The sequence below is a fragment of the Pteropus alecto genome, unplaced genomic scaffold (genome assembly GCF_000325575.1).
Source record: "Pteropus alecto unplaced genomic scaffold, ASM32557v1 scaffold95, whole genome shotgun sequence".
Classification (NCBI taxonomy): domain Eukaryota; kingdom Metazoa; phylum Chordata; class Mammalia; order Chiroptera; family Pteropodidae; genus Pteropus; species Pteropus alecto.
Genome location: NW_006441071.1, coordinates 15,786,162 through 15,800,238, shown reverse-complemented (window position 1 = coordinate 15,800,238; position 14,077 = coordinate 15,786,162). Strand labels below are relative to the sequence as shown.

Below are 14,077 nucleotides of genomic sequence, written 5' to 3'. Positions count from 1 at the left end.
AAAATTATAGGGTCAAAAATTAACATTTATTTTTAAAATTGTAACCACTTTAAAGGCCCTTGATGCATTTTGCCTATTTGATTTCTTTATGAAATGGGACCAACATCCACCCTTCAGGCAGTGCGTGAGTGCGGGTCCCCCTGTAGACTAGCCCTTGAGGTGGAGGAGGGGTGGTTCTGGTGCTCCTCCACCCAGCTGCAGTGCCCCATCCTGGACCAGCTCCTCTGTGGGGTGTTTTGTGTGACAAGGTGGTATCATGTGTCTTCTCCACAAGAAAGGGCATTGTTACCAGGCAAACAGTGATACTTGATACAGCTATCTACACACCAAAGCCAGAGAAAACCTGCAGCAGAGGGATTATTGACAATTGCTAGAGGTTTTGGCAATGCAGGAATTACATACTGTTCCTTTGGCAACACATGCTCGCGTATTTGTTCTGATGTTGGCACCTTTCTTAAATGAAAAGTCTGAACACCTACACTGGGAAAATGTAATAATATAAAAAGCCTTACTCAGGAATGCATTGCTTATAAAGATTTAGTAACAGATCACATGTTGTTGATCAAAATAAGTTGCTTTTTTTTTTTTTAATAGGTAAGGAAATAGCCATGTTACACTTTTAAATTTAAAAAAATACATATTTTTAAGAGAGAACACATTTTAAGTAAGAAAACAATGACCAGAATAGGCCACCAGGCCCCTATAATCTTATGTAACTTTGTAGTTAGAGACTTAGGCAATTCTACTTTTTTTGAATGAATGCCGAAATGCAATTGGAGCATAGAGTCTCAGCTGAGAAATTTAGACATCTAGAGTGAGATGTTTCTTAATTTATCAGAAAAAATCAAGGACAATTTTGTTTAAAAGGCGATACACAGATTATTCAAGGAGAAAGAAATATGAGTTTATAGGAAAGTGCTTAAATAAATAGTTTTTAAGAACTCGGATTTTGTTCTTTAACTTCATGTCTCATAAAATCAAGTCTTAAATTCACCAAGAGATATTCCTGCCAGTTTACTTTGTTGGTGTAGGTACAGAACAACTTAAGAACATATGTGGCTGCTGCTCTACATAGGAGATCGCTGGGAGGAAATGTCATTTTTCTTTTATCTGGTATTTCTCTTTAAAACAGTTGGGATTGGAAAGTCAAAAATTTCCCTCTATTTATATGTCTCTAGCTTGTATTTGCAATAAATAGTGTTTTAGAAAAAAAAGTATGCAATTTTAAAGGACATATATCAAGTAAGAATTTTTGATATACCAGTGCAGTTTTGAATCAGTGTGTTTCAACTTATAAGGTAAGAGTGATTGTTTCTGGCAGAACCATCTTCCTGTCTTTCTGTCTTTCTATTAGAAAACTTCTGAAATAGGGTTTCCTGTTGGTCTAGAATGTGGTAAGGTTGTATGAAGTGGCAGGTCTCTTTAAGACTTACTTTTTTGATCCTTTGCCATCTTGTCAAACATTACCACAATGTAAGTCCTAATACAGTAAAGGTTAGGTTTAACAGACAGTTATCTTTTCTTTCCAGCACGTTTTGAGGAAAAAAAAAAAAAAATTGAACTGGCATAAATTTTAATTAGTGGCAGGGTGGAAGAGTGCCTGACTCAAAGAATTCATGATGCTGATAGGCTGCTGCAGTAATTGGTTAAGTGCTTCCTTTATGTCCTAATGAGTTAATGCCATGACCAAAGGGCAATCTTTATAGTCAGAGAATAAAAGATAATTTGTAAATGTGGAAAGCCTAGATCAATAAATTAAAATTGCTGCCTCTTACCAGTCTCTAAATTTATCTAATAAAAAAAATCAGGACCCTTTTAAAAAAAAATCCAGAAATAACATAAGTTATTACTGGTGAGAAAAGTAATAGGGATTGCAGAAGTCAAAGGCATTGTTTTGTTTTTATTTTAAAGAATATGTTAAAATGATTGACAGTGTTCTCTAACTTACCGACCCTCCCTGCCCACTCCCCACCCCCAGATTGGTTGATGTTTGCTTTAAAAATCATAATGAAAAGACAGGAATTACCTCCTTGTGGTAAGAATTATTGCTGGAGAAAGGTCAGTCTTCCTATAATACAAGGTAATGGAGAAACATACACATTTTGGGACTGTTTAATATTAGACTGGGTTAACTATAGATGAACAATGCATTTCGTGTTTTTGTAATTGAAGCTAGCTAGCTTCAGTTAGAAGCTCTGAGGAGAAAGCTAGGAGTTGCCTGGAGGGGTCGGGAAGGAGGATTAATGGGGCTGTGCCCATCCACCTCTGCTGTGTGTTTCCAGGATGTTTGCCACAGTAACCCGGGTTTGTCTTGGTGGTGGAAGGAGTCGTCCTACAGAAGTAGGAACCACTGATGCATCGCTAGCATCATCTCGCCTTGGTCCTTGGGCTGCAGTTATTTGAAGGGCCCACCTCAAATAAGTTACCTCTTTTCTTGGGAAAGGTGACAGGAGTTCTTTGCCTGTAACATTCTATCAAGGCTGAGGAGCAGTAGGATGGTGATTGGGCAGGGTGCCAGGCTCTGATAATTAATGAGGTTTGAGAGAACATTTCCTTGGCATACTTTACAGCTTGACCCAGTTGACAGGGCCACTCTGGGGAAACAAGCCTCAGTTCCCATTCTTTCTTCCCTAGAATGAAGTGTGACATTTATATGATTGTTAATACTGAAATGAGCACCTGTAACATCCTGTTCTCAACAGAGAAGAAGCCTTTATATTTTGTCATTTATTGAAAGTACTGCTACTCTTTTCTGAGTGTATTTATATTTTAAATTGAAACCTATGTGTATTTGCTCTGTCTTTATACACATGGTGGATGGAACTTGATTGAAAACAATTTTTTTTTTCATGAGGAAGAGTCAAAAATATCTCAAATTATTTTCAGTTTTGAGAAAACTAACATTTGGTAGGCTTTATCTTTTTAAAAAAGATTAAGGTTTCTCCCATCTTGCCTGGTGAATAAGGGTTCTCTGGTACTTAAATGTTATGAATTATTTCTACTAAAGCAGTCAACAATATTCCAAAAAACAAGGCAACAGCTGATAGTTGGTAGCATCTTTAAAATTACATGGTAATAACCTTTAATCATATTTATAATATTATGGAGATAGAGATTCTCAGTTTGCAAATGGGCAGTTAAAGCATAGATAAAGTTAGTATAGTACTTGCTTGAAGTAAGTCACATGGTTGATGACAAAAGCCACATTCTTAGTCCTTTACATAAGAGACTTCTGTTTTATATAATAAATTAGTTAGAGAAGATCGTGTTCTAGTTAATAGCAAAGGATGAACTTAGCAAATGATGCCTAGACCAGCATAATTCGCATCCTCCGAAAGTGTTAGAAATTTAAATATTTAGGTTTTATCAAGACCTACTGAATTAAATTCAGGAGTCCAACAGTTTGTGTTTTAAAAAAGCCCCTCATATACTTGTGATGCCCTCTAAAGTTTGAGAACCACTGGCTTATACAATCTTCCCACAGTCGTTTATGTAGTTTAAATGCTCTGTGTTGCTGAAGTGATCACGTAAGGTAGGAAGCAGTAGGGCAGCCTCCTTTGAGCTCCGCAGCACCCCACTTTTCAAGATGCAGAGAGAAGATAGTTACGGAAATAGGAGAGGAACTAATATTTGAGTTGTTTCTGCTGTGCAAGGCACCTGTGTCTGTTTTTCCACAAGGTCCATTGTATTCGGTCTTCACCCTAATCATATCTGTACCATAATATGTCCTCGTGCCTCATGGGTACTTCTCATTTTCTACCTGTAATCTCGGTCCCAACAGCAGTCTCAGCCGTTTGCTTTGATTCTTTGATAGTCACTTGGAGTTGATACTCCATTTCATTTTGGGATCTGTGCATTGGCTCATGGGGTGTGCAGTTTGTGTTTGAGAGCTAGGAAGTTTCCTGCTTTGGTGCTTCTTTCTGGAACAGTAATTTTATTTCAGGCATGTGGGGGTGGGAGGAGGGATTTTTTTTTTCTTGTAAAGCATTACATTTCCTGTACCTAAGGTAAGGTGCTAGGTAAACAACTGTTGAATAAATATTCATACTACTAACACAAAGATTATATACTCTCATAAAGAGTTCATGCCCACCCTTCAAATTCACTTCTCTGTTTATTTAAGGCAACGGTTCTCAAAATATGATCCCTGGATCAGCAGCAGCAGCAGCAACTGGGAACGTGTTAGAAGTACATTCTCAGGCCATACCCCAGACCCACTGGATCAGAAACTCTGAGGCTGAGGTCCAACAGTCTGTGCTTTGCTAAGCCCCCAAAGTGACTGCGATTTATGCTAACATTTGAGAACCACTGGCCTTAGATTATGAGGAGTAGGTTTTTGTTTATTAATTTTTTTTTAACGGTACCTTTTATTATAATTTTCTGGGAAAGTAAAGATGTTTCTCATTTAAACTTTGGGGATAAAAGTACACTGAACTTCATATGGCATGTTCCAACACACCTGACAGACAGGTGCTGATCATTACCTGCTCGAAAGCCATTCTCTCTCACTCAGAGTAGAGCCAGGGGCCTCCTGCCACCTCGTCCCAGGTCACCCCCAGATGTGGTCACTTCCTCCATGCAGAGCTGAAAAAAGAGAAACACTGGAGAGCATAGAACTTTCTATCCTGGGGCTTATGACTTAAAAGGTAGAAGTGAACCAAATGGTAAACCCATTGGAAAGGAAGTAACTTTTTTATCTGATCATTAAAAAAAAAGGAAGGAGGGTAAAAAATTATGAATATTAGCAGTATGCTTTAATAGCAGTCAGTCAGATATTTCATTTCCTATTGATTTATTCTAAAGCTGAAAAGCCTTGTTCTTGAGTCTCTATAAAAAATTAAAAATTTTTAATGTACCTATTTAATTTCTCCCCTAGCACTGTACTATAGTTTTAAGAGTATATCTCATTGTTGATTTTTAAAAAATTGTATAGCTTTATGAACAGCTAGATGTATACATTGTTATAACATCGATGCGTGCTTTTAAGGAAAAATCGGGTGTGACAATTGAAAATACCCATTGCCAAGTTGGACTATTCTTTTCCATTTCAAGAAATTGTACATGGATGTTAATGAGAAAAATTATTTCGAACCCTACAAATTATGTCAGAAAACTGATAGTACTCTAGACAACTGTTATCTCCCATCTCTTTAAAATAGTTACCTTTTATTTGAAATGTAGACCCAAACTAATCTAAAAATCCCATTTTAAGGTGACAAGCCTATCCAAGGGGAAGGGCTGAGAGCAGAGCACTCTCATAACTCTTGGAGTTTTACTATTATATCTTGGTTTAATAAAATGTCCACAGCTCAAGACAGGAGGAGAAATTGACTACATAAAGGTTTAAACATATGTAAATGTATATATATGTATATATACACACACATGCATACACATATATTATACGTGTGAATATAAAAAGTCGATATAAATAAAATGTCACCTAAGGTATTCAGCAAGGTATTCAGCAAGCCTAGAAAAATAGGGTTCAGTGATGTAAAATTTGGTCAGGGAAGCACACCAAAATGAAGTGTGCCCAACTGAGGAACTAGACTGTACCATGTTCCCTCCCCTATTTCCCCTGGGTCTTCTTCCCTCTGGTCTGATTCAGTGCTCATCCAGCACACCCCATTATTAGCTTGATAACACGGTAACTGGGAAAGAATGGTATTTAGTTGGGAATCTTTGGCTACAAGGAACAAAACCAACTTGAGGACGGTTTTATCAGGATACTTAAGTACTCCAAAAGAATCCAGAGTCCTTAGAGACAAACTAAGGTCTACCTGCATGTGGACCCTGGTGGGCAGCACTCCAAAAGAATCCAGAGTCCTTAGAGACAAACTAGAATCAAAAGTGGGAAAGCAGAAGGAAGTTGAAGGACTCTCTGTGTTGTCTCTAATGCACCCAGCTTCCTCCTCAGCTTTCTGCATAGCAACTCTCTCTGCAATGCTGTTCACAGGTCCACGTTGCAGGTCTACCTGCATGTGGACCCTGGTGGGCAGTGCCTCAGTCCCCATTCCAAAGCCCTAGGAGAGAAACATCTTGCCCATCGTGGGTCTGAGGTCTTCACTTGGTCCAGCGAGCCATGGCTGGGTGAGGGTTATGTGCAGTGGGAAGCTGTAAGGGAGACCCACCTCTGACCCTGTGGCTGGATCAGAAAATTCCAAAGAAGGATACCCTTCCTTCATTGGTTCATTTGCTTACTCAGTTGTTAATTTGAATTGGGAATGAATCTTAGTCCATGAACTCAGGGGTGCAAGAAAGAGTGCATTTTTCTAAATCAACTTAGTTTTGACTCTAAGCTTCTACCTTGCTCCGGTAGCAATAAAGTTAACCTCAGTTAACCTTGGGTCTCTTTCTTATACCATCCTCCCAGGGATATGCCAAGGTTCTAGGTTCTTACTACATGTCATGAGGTCAGGAAGGTCCCCTGGGTCATCTGTTCACACTGGTCCCTGCTGCTTCTGGGCTACATTGGACACAGCTAGGAGACCAGTCTCAACATATAGCCATTTTCGTGGGGCTCCTGCACATCCAAGGGTGCTTCCAGGGAGCAGGTGCTTCTCTCTGCTGCTCTAAGTCTCATGCTTACTCTCCTCCAAGAAGGTCCTCTTAGTCTGCGGAATTTTGCTCTCTTCTCAAACCCTGTTTTCCTTAAGGAAGCCTGACCACAGCCTCCCCCAAACGGAAGCCAGAGTTCTCTAACCACATGAATGAGGGAAGTTAAGAGAGAAAAACATTGAGAAAGCTGCCTTCCCCGGTCAGTAACCCAAGTGGCTGCTGCAGCCAGGCACTGTGGTAGGCTCTGCCTTCTCTGGTGTCATCAAGCAGCAGTGGCCTGTGGTCAGATCCCCACTTCAGGGTATCACCTGCTCTTCCTCATGGCTGCTGATTTGTGGGTGGCTGTACCCCAGACTGGCAGGGGGAATCGAAGTATTTGTTGTTGGTTAGCTGTTTCCAAAGCCAGTTTATTTCAGAAGAGTAGCCTTTAAATTCCTAAGCATTTTCTATAAATCTTCAGTGAATTCATATAAGTATGGAGAGAGGTTTCCTTTTCACTTTTCTGGCGATGGGTAGTTTAGTTCTATTAATATTCCTGCAAAGAAACTCATCTTCCTGGCTCTCTCATACTGAGCACTTTTGCCTTCAGACTTCTCAGTAACTAGACTGACTAATTTTGAATGCGATCGAGTTAAATGATCAGCTACCTTCCTTTGCCATTATTTCGGATGCTGCCTTGCCCACAGCATAGCTAATGCATTAAAAAATAAAAACAGTTTGGGGGGGATATATTTAGCATTAAATCAAGGGGAACCGCATATGAGATGATAAAGTTTGCACAAACATTTATTTATTTTATCTTGGGCAACCAGCATATTACGGAGTGTCTATGAATGCCTCTTCATCTAGAATTTCAGTACAAGCTGTACGTAAAATATTTATACAGGTCAGTGCTGCTTCACCCTTACAAAAGCATAGGTTCAGGTGTATACTGTTACCACAGACATCATAAACATGTAAGCAGCCGAAGAACCTTTAAGGGTATTTGGAGTGTTAGAAAGTCAAGTATCTATCATGGGATTAAGTTTGTAGTAACTGATAAAGTGGCCTTGGCTTCTAAACAGAAATATTTATCTTGTTACCAAAATGGCACTTCATAGTAAAGACACGTCATAGAGGGAGCAGAAGAGAGTTTACTAATGAGGAACTTAAAAGAATGAATGGTGCAGAAGCTGGTAACCCGGTTTTCTGTTGGCAGAGTGATTGGAATCGTCCCTGGGATGACTGTTCAGAAAGAAATGTTACTAAAGATGCAGCTGGGAATAATTCTGTTACCAAGTCTTTTTTAGGATCAATACAAAGCTTATTTGTAAAATGAAAATCTAACTTTAATTTTACTAACTGTGAATGCCTATTACAGAGAGGAATGATAACACCTGCCTAAATGGGCTCTTTGTAAGGACTAAAAGAATAAGGCACCCTAGTAAGTACTTAGTAACAGCAATTTTTATTTGTTATAACAATGATTACAGCCACTCACAACTTTATCTGCATTTTCTTTAATCCTCAGAATAGACCGGTAGAGTAGTAGTGTTTCCACTTCAGAGAGGAAGCTGTTTGCAACACATAGGACAAAGTATCCTGATATAAAAGTACCTCTGTATCCTTATGACAAGGGTCCCCTCTGACTCTGCTAGGCTTGAGTGGGTTTCGTTCCTTATAGCCCAAGGTTTTCAATTAATCTACCATCTTCTCTCTGTTATTAGGGTACCAAGTTAATAATATCCCTGGTGGATAAAGAAGTACTACAAATGAATAACATGAACATTCTAGCAGAAAAATAAAGGACACACATAAGATGAGCAAAAAAGTAAAAAAATGTTCAGTCTCAGAGAAAATGCTAGTGAAAATGAACTTTTTAAATCTATAAAATAGGATAATTTAAAAAATAATACTACACAGCTTTAGCGGGAATGTGGAGACGTGTACCTCCCCCTCATATACCACTCGTGTACCACTGGAGCGTGGAGTGAGTCCGGCATTCTGTAGGGCAAGTTACCAACAATGTCGTGTCCATATATTTTCCATACATTTGACCCGTGACTTTATCACTAGCAAATACTTAATGTTCTGTTTGAGGATAGTCATCTCACTATTATCTACCTAATCAAAAATTGTAGGTGGCTTAAGTGCTTGAAAGGGATTTATTAAAATGGATTTTTTTTACAGTCATTAAAAATAAAGGTATAGAGCACTATGAAGTGACACAATACTTCTGTCAGAGTAAATGAGACAAGCAGGTTACACATAATACTATGCAATTAACTTTTAATAAAAATTATATATGCTTACACATTTGCATATTGTGTTTATAAGTGTGTCAAGCATACATATGAAAGTGGAAGATTTTTAAAATGCTGATACTGTTTTAATTTTTTCTTGATCATATTTGGTTTTTCTAAACTTACAGTTAAAAACAAGCACTACTTTGAAGGAAAAGAAGTGTTTCCAGTTATCTTTTTGACCATTCAGTATAAATGATATAGATTATCCAAAGATAGTAATATAGTATTTGACCTAAATCTGGACTTTTGCTCTGTTGATCTGATACACTTTAGTGTCTGTTTTCTTTTTCTCTGTTATGGGAATAACTATCATTTACCTAAAGCAGGAAGATATTTAAATGTTCAGACTTGATAGCATATAGCTGTTAAATAATTGTTTAAGGTTTCACAGAGAACTAAAACCAGGCACACAAGGGTGCTGTTGAGGAGAGGCTGGAAAGATTTGCAGTCTGTTATTTTTGGTTGAGCTCTGTCTCTGCGTATGGAGAGGTGAGAAGCCAGGGAGTTAGAGTGAGGTGAGGTGTTTTTATTGGGCTGTTAAGTCAGGTAAGTGTCAGGGTAGAAAATGACCGACACAAACCTTTTTGACTCGCTAAGGACAGATCTTGATAGGAGTCTCTGCTTGTCTCAATTTGCCCTTCCAGTTTCTCCTCAGTCCTCTGCAATCTTCATCCAGTACCATCCCTGCTGAAAATTGCCCTCAGGGGTCACCAGTGACCTCCTTACCAATTGTTAAATCCAGTGACATCTGTTCAGTCCCTGTCCACAGCATTTGACTTTACTCACTTTTCTTTGGGCTAATGTACTTCTCTACTCTCATGGTTATTCTCTGTAACCACCTCTCTGTGTCTTTTTCATCTATTCTTCCTTTGTCTCCCTTCATCCTTCACTGTGTCCTCTATTCATTCTCCTTAGAATTTTCATTTAGTCTTGGGGTTTCAACCATCTTTTTTTGAGATGACTGTCTAGCAAACAGTCTTTCCCCACTGTGAGTCATTCCTGTTGTTGCTAGGAGTTTGGTCAAAACTGTTTTTTTAAAATAGAACATGTTTACTTTGACACAAAATCTGCAGACATGAGACATATTTAGAGCTCACCTCCTGGCTCCATGAAGAGACCCCAGATTGTCTATGAATGGTCTGCTCTTGATGGTGGAATAGACTCCTGTGTGAGCTTCTCCACACAAATGAAAATGGTGAAGTTAATTAAAGAATCTTACCTCAAGGCGAAAAGGCTTGTAAATTTCAAAGAAAACAAACAAAACCAAAAAATACTAGGTTTGCAAAGCCAAAAAATACTAGGTTCATAAAAACGCTAATGTGGTCCATGCTGAAGTGAAAAACTAACTTAAAATAGTCAAATAGCCTCTTTCCAGCTGGACAATAAAGCTCAGTAAACACAAAACAATGGGAAATTCCATTAAGACACTGTGTGAGGGTTAAATTGTCTGGAAGGTGGGCTTTGCCAGGGCCATGGACTTGAGCAGGGCCTTGACAGAGGGGAAAAGAAAAGCTGTATCTACGTGAGGAATGATGTGTTCATTCAAAAGCAGGTGTATCGTGTTCTTTGGAACATAATCAGACTTACCCGATTAGGGAAGAAGATGTTTGTTGGAAATTGAAGGAAGATTGGATAAAGTGGGTCTAGATTACGGAAGAACCTGAAAGTCAGTAGAGGAGTTTAGGTTTGATGGAAGAGAAATTTATTACTACCATGGATAAGGATGTGAGAGAATGCTAGATTTGGAAATTAGAAGAACAGAGAACTTCAGAATGGAAGGTATCCTATAAGGTGGGGTGAGAGTGACTATTTGTTGAGTACCTGCTATATGTCAGGCACAAGATCTCATAGTTCTTGTTCTCAACCTTAACGGTAGATGATCATATTCCTATTTTATACATAATACATTGAGCTTTGAGGAAATATAATTTGTCTAATTTCTACAGAGTTCCTGGACCAAGATCCAAGTCCAGGGACATCAGACTTAGAAGCACAACAAGGTTAGAGAACATTGAAACCAGTTCTTCATTTTACAGTCAAGAAAATTGAGACCCAGGAAATAGGGGACCTGTTCAGGGTTATACAGGTAATAGGATGAAAGCAGTTGCTCTGCAAGAGAAAGTGGATAGGTAGTGATCTGTGGAGAGAAGCCAGGTTAGAGCCTGCTGTTGTAAACAGGTGGGGGTGCCAAAGAATTTGGTAATACCAGTCAATTGGAGTGAAAAAGATGAGGTAGAGAACAGTAGAACATTCAAGGGAAAGTGGTGATAGACTAACTGATCTTGGAATGAAGGATGATAGAGAAGGATGACTTGAAAATAATCGCACGATTTTAATCTCAGGAAACTTCCATTTACAGAGAAAATCCTCAGTGGGGCTAGTTTTAAAAGAAAGGCCATTTGTTTCTTATGGAGTGGTCTGACTGAAATGACATATCAAAATATAATGATAGATGGTATTTATGAGCTGACTGACGTACATATTGACAGATACATGGGGAACAGTAATGGAAATGAAGGTGAAAGGTTGCGAGGACCCAGCCCTTTTCTTAGACATGATGGTGAGATACCCCAACAGCAAGTGACCGGCTTTTACTTAAAGCAGAAGAGACTAGAGTGCGTGATATTTGAGGTTCTCTTTTATTTGGGCCTGCCCCTCCCACCCCAGCAGAAAAATGATGTAACTATACTTGATTCCTAAAGTGCATAGCTGCCTCTCATAATTGATTTCCCTCTCCTGTAGGTCTCGAGCCTAAAAAAGGAGTATTACTTCATCACATTTCCCTCAACGAGACTTTTTTTTTTTCTTTCAGAATGATTGTCACTGTAGTGGATGGATTGCTGAACTATTGAATTGCTTCCATGTTTTGACCACACTAGGAAATTGTCCATGGAGTTGAAATATTTATTGCAGTAATTTCTGGCCTTACATAATTGAGGTAAGGTATACTTTTTTCTATATACCTATCATGAAGTTGTCATCTTTGTCTCCTTTCACTTTGCTTTTAGAGACACTAATCCATTCTTTCTCCCTACCTTTTATGCTCCAGTAATCCTTCAGAGTGCCCCTAATCTGCAAATGTATAAGGATGCAGAAAAGACATTTATAGGAGGAAATATGAGCAAGCTGCTTGACTCAGAAGAATAAAGAGGAAAATGTATTACTCTTCAGATTAAATAAATAAAGTACCCCCATTTCCATAAGCACAATATGCATAGAGTGGATTATACTAAGAAAATCAATTGATTGAGAGAAGTGTTATTAAGGCTACCTGAAAAAAAAATGGAGATACTTAAATTTTAATATATTGCTGGCTTTATCCAAGTAAAAAAAATCTAGAAAATACAGAGAATTTAAAAGAAGAAATATCTATTATTCCACTTCCAGAGATAATCAGTGTTAAAATTTTGCTCTATTATTTGTAATATTTGTATTACAAATACTCGTAATGATATGTGTGTTGTGTGTGTTAATTTGCTAGATTTTTGCAAATAAGTAACATCGCATGCTTGCTTCGGGCCAGGCTGTGTACCAAGCACTTTACATAGGTTAATTTATTAAGTCTCTCAACCCTGTGAGGTTGGTACTTTTCTTAACTTCATTTAAAAATAAGAAAATTGAGGTTCAGAGAAATCGAATGACTTGCACATGCTCCCACAGACAGCTGGTAAACCCACTCAGAACTAGTCAGGTACCAAAGCCTATACCAATAGAATTTTTTACACACTTCTTTTCCTTAACAAAATGCTCATTCCTTTTTTGCTATAGCATCATTTTATGAGAGCTTGTTTGGAGGTTCTAGCAGGGGAGCGCTGCTACATACTTGTATACCCTTGACCGAAAAATGGTCCCCTTCTCTATCGGGGAATGTCGTCCTCTTCAATCGAGCGTGCAGCTTTGGGAGGTACGCACATGGAGTGGTGAGGGAGGAAGGGGACACCCACCTAGCCAGCCAGATCAGCCGAATCAATCCTAGGGATCAATGGAGTGACAAGATGTCGCAGACAGATAGCTTCACATCCTATAGCATCATTTAAAATGACTGAAGAGTGTTCACTTATATGAGTATGCAGTGGTTTCTCTATCCCATCTCCTTTTCTTGGACATTTATGTATTTATGTATTTGTTTTTATGTATTTACTTTTAGAAACAACATTGCAGTGGACGTCTTTTGTGCACATCCATTATTTCCCTAGGACAAACTACTACAGGCGGCATTGTTGAGTTAGTGGGAATGTGGGGATTTATCATTAGAGTCTTGATACATTCTGCTAATTGTCTTTTCAAAAGGTTGTACCAGTTTATATTCTCATAGAAGTATATGGAAGTATCTGATGACCCTAAGCCCTCAGCAACACTGGTAGTTAGCAATTCAAATACTCTTGTTTGCCTTTCGTTAAGATTCCAGGTGTCCTTGCTCAGGTCCATATTCTTGCCTCTAATAATTCAGTGTGGCCTTCTGATTGGTTTCTCTCTCTTTACTCTAAACCTCACTTTGTCACTAAAGGAATTGCAGGACAACAGGTAAAAGTATGGATTCTAGAGCTAGAGGCCTGGGTTCAAATTAGTTTCCCCATCAATAAAATGGAATAATAACAACCTCTCCTGTAGTGGTGCTAGATGATAGTTGATGTAAAGTACTTTAGAACAATGCATGATTCTTGGTACATGCTCATTAATTGGTAGCTACTACTATTGTTTTCCAGAAGTCCATGCTCATATAATTAAAAAGCCAAAAGGTATAATTGTTCAAATGCAGTATGATTATTACCAAATTTGTAATCCACAGTAGAAACTAAAGTGCTGACATTATAGTATCCTTAGTGTTAACATGGTGACCAACCCGAAGGTCACCAGTAACCATCCTGCCTCAGCTGATTCTGAGAAGTCAAGGGTAATAAGGAAACAGTAATAACAGTAATAACTAGAATGTTAAAGTGCCTTATACGCTCACAGAGCACTTTCACAGACATTATCTCACTGGATCCTCACAACATAGCTGTGAGGGAGGTGAAGCAGCTATTGTTAACTTCTTCTTACAGAGGAAGAAATTGACTCAGAGGAGTTAAGTGACCCACTCACTTAAGGTCATGGAAATGGTCAATGGCAGAGCAGAGTGTGGACTCTAGGCTGATTGTAAATCCATACTTGATGCTTCATGACAGTGATGGACTGAGGAGGTGCACGTCTAGATACTCAGGTCTAGAGGTCAAATCTTTTCCCTATGGCTT

The 14,077-nt window shown here is 38.6% G+C and overlaps 1 protein-coding gene across 6 annotated transcripts in view; it reads left to right on the top strand.

Annotated features, from left to right (window-relative positions):
- KANK1 (KN motif and ankyrin repeat domains 1) overlaps positions 1-14,077 on the top strand; it is a 179,116-nt gene that overhangs the window by 49,610 nt on the left and 115,429 nt on the right. For all 6 annotated transcript variants that reach the window (XM_025051446.1, XM_015594504.2, XM_025051443.1 and 3 more), the window contains one exon: positions 11,659-11,784. The gene's annotated coding sequence lies outside the window, so the exon portion shown is untranslated. The remainder of the gene's footprint in view (positions 1-11,658; positions 11,785-14,077) is intronic.